This window comes from Trichechus manatus, unplaced genomic scaffold (assembly GCF_000243295.1).
Source record: "Trichechus manatus latirostris isolate Lorelei unplaced genomic scaffold, TriManLat1.0 scaffold00059, whole genome shotgun sequence".
NCBI classification, from domain to species: Eukaryota; Metazoa; Chordata; class Mammalia; order Sirenia; family Trichechidae; genus Trichechus; species Trichechus manatus.
In genome coordinates, this window is record NW_004443995.1 from 8,993,849 (window position 1) to 8,997,444 (window position 3,596).

Here is a 3,596-nt window from a genome sequence, read left to right on the forward strand (position 1 = left end):
AAAACAGCATGTGTGTTACTGTTACATGAGAAACTATCTGTTCTGTAAGCCTTCACCTGAAGTACAATAAAATATTTCAAAAAAAAAAAAAGATCACCCTTTAAAAAAAAAAAAGTAGTATACAGTATAGTAAATAGTGCAGATAAATCAAATCAGTGATGATGTATACAAACCTGAAAAGACAACCCAAAATGTAGTGAATCCAAGATAAAAATTTCAAATAAAAAAACAAAACATTAAAACAGAAAAAAAAAATCAAGTACACAATTGTAGAAAAACTTCTGAAATTGTGGTGTGGGTATACTGAGTATGTAGGCCTGTATTCCACATTACATATGGAATAAAGATTTATATTAAAATAATGAAAAAATGTTTTGTAATAAATTATAGGAGTACATTTACATAAATTAAGCATAAAGACTTTCTAGGCATGATATGATAGCATTCAGAAGAAAATTTCCTACTGGCTGCAGGAAATTTTAATGAATAGAGGCCAACTATCTAAACTCTCTTGCAAAACGTTTTTAATTACAAATACAAGGAACAGATATACAGGCAGAAAAAAAAAATTAAGTAAGTCTCAAATGTATGCTCAGGGACACAAAATGTCAAAAATAATGAAGTCATTAATAATTGTGTAAGTATCAAAATAGTCATTTCACTTGAGTGTAGCAAAATGACAGTCTAACATACACAACAGGTCAAATATTATACCAATATGCTCCAGGATAAAATAAACTGTATACTACAATTATCTGAGCAATGAATCAAAATAAAGAATTAGTAAAAATTTTTAAAAAGTGTGTCTCCCCAAAAATCTATACAAAACTAATTTATGAACTTGTATGAAAGCAACCAAATGGGAGTTTTTCATATACATACCTATGTATGCTTATGTTCATGTGTGTGTGTGTGTATATGAGCTAATAGAAGATAATACTGATAGACCCATTAGGGAAACAAAATGTTAGTCCAAGTCTAGTTTGAGTACACTAAGAAGCTAATCAAAACAAAGACTTCTAGAATGGAGAATTTGTTACATTTTGGGGCAAGATAGTCCTTTTGTTGTTAGTTGCCACAGAGTCGATTCCAACTCATGGTGACCCCAAGTGTGCAGAGTAGAACTGTTCCATAGTGTTTTCAAGGTTGTGACCTTTGGAAGCGGATCACCAGGACTGTCTTCCAATGTGCCTCCGGGTGGGTTTGAACCACCAACCTTTCGGCTAGTAGCCCATCGCTTAACTGTTTGCACCACCCAGGGATTTCTTGAAACCAGATAAGTGTAGTGAAAACTAAGTAATTGTTGCCAATATAGTTATAGAGATGAATACACACGTCATAAATACTTAAAAATAAGAACAAGAGTAATGCCATTTTAAAACAACTATATAACAATAACCTAGGAATAAAACTCTGGATTAGTTTTGTGAAATTGAGTCATTTTAGAAAATAACAACACTGTCGGAAAACAGTAACATGTTCTCACCAACTAGACAACAAAGCCAAATTAAGAACTGAATTGGAAACCCTGGTGGCGTAGTGGTTAAGTGCTATAGCTATTAGCCAAAAGGTCCGTAGTTTGAATTCACCAGGCGCTCCTTGGAAACTCTCTGGGGCAGTTCTACTCTGTCCTATAGGGTCGCTATGAGTTGGAATCCACTGGATGGCAGTTGGTTTTATAATATATAACATTTTAAAATGTTATAAATCTTCAATAATAAAAAACAAAGTAGTATAGGCTCAGACTGAAACCAAACAATGGAAACAGGAAAGCATGTCCACAAACAAGCCCAAGTACTGGCATATATAAGAATTCAGTACAGGATAAAATGGTATTTCAAATCAGTGGAGAAAATCCCTGTTGCTGTTGAGTCAATTCCGACTCATAGCGACCCTACAAGACAGAATAGAATTGCCCGGTAGAGTTTCCAAGGAGCACCTGGTGGATTCGAACGGCTGACTTTTTGGTTAGCAGCCATAGCTCTTAACCACTACACCACCAGGGTTTCCCAGTGGAGAAAGGACAATTTATTTTAAAAATGGAGTCAGGAAAACCAAATTAGCAATTGGGGAAAAGAAGTTGGATCATTATCCCACGCTATAGCCCACAACACATTACAGATGGAATAAAGATTTTTATTAAAATAATGAAAAAAAAAGTTTTGTAAATATAAAAGAATATTTACATAAATTTAGCATAGAAAAAGACTTTCTAGGCATAATATCATGGTATCCAGTCAAAAGAGATAGTAAGAAAAATACTGATAGTTTTATCACATATCAATTTAAAACATGTATTTTTTCCTAATTAAAAACTGGGCAAAATAGTTAATATAGTAAAAATAAAATTACAGATTGATGCTTAATGTTCTTAATATATGAAAAGTTCTTAGAAATCAATAGGATAAAGACAAAAACCTCAATTTAAAAAGTGACAAAAATTATTATTAAGAAGCCTATGATAATACACAATTTCACTATTAATCAAAGATATATACATTTAAAATACAATGAGATAACATCTTTTACTTAACAAATTGGTAAAGATTGGGTTTATAATATCTAAGTTTAGCAAAGGTGCAAAAATATTCTTTTGTACACTGTTGGTAGAGTTATAAATTAATTTTTTCTTGGGAACAACTTTACTCCAGCTCCTTATGAATATGTACCCCCAGTAGATACCCAACAATTTCACTTATAGGAATTAATCATATTGAAATAATCATGGACATGTGTAGGTATGTATCTATAAGAATAGCATAAAGTGATAAAACATTCACCCTTCAGATATTCCTCAGTACTTGAAATACCTGTGTTTTGTAATGAAATCTGCTGGCTTGGGAATTGAAAATGTTTTAAATATGGACATATCCTGAGTATTATTTGTGAGTCATTAAAAGCCACGCTTATGTAATTACCCTTGGAATGTCTTCAGTGAGGGAAATGTGTATGAAGGGAGACAATGAAAATTCAAATGATTCTGTTGGGCAAATAAGAAGAGTGGAGGATTTGTTGAATAAATAGGAAAAGGTAGACATGGAATTTTTAATAAAGGATGGACTGACTAATCTGGTACCATTTCCCCACTTTAGCACAGATAAGAAAATTGACTACTTGGGAACTGTTTTCTTTTCTATCATTAAGAATTAGAGAATAGAGAGGTCCGACAAGATGGCGCTCTAGGCAGAAGCACCACGCCGTCCCTCCACAACAAAGATCTAAAAAACTAAGCCAAACAGAGAATCAACAATCCTGAAACCCTAGAACATCAAATGAAGAGATAAAGAACTCAGCCGAACACGAAACGGAGTGAGAATACTGAAAGAGAACAGAGAGCGAGCAGAGATTCATGCAGAGGTCCCCTACCAGCTAATGCAGCGCGGATCCACCATCTTGGACTCCTATCGGGGACCAGCAAACGGGAGTACGAGAGAGCAGCCTCACGGAGCATCCAGTGGGAGACAAAACAGCCGCTTAGCTTCACACATAACCATCTCCCCACTGCATCCTGCCTACCTGCACCGTGCACTTGACATCACACCACCAAGCTGTGCAGGCACGGCCTATTGGAACCTGCCCAGCACTGACTACCGACC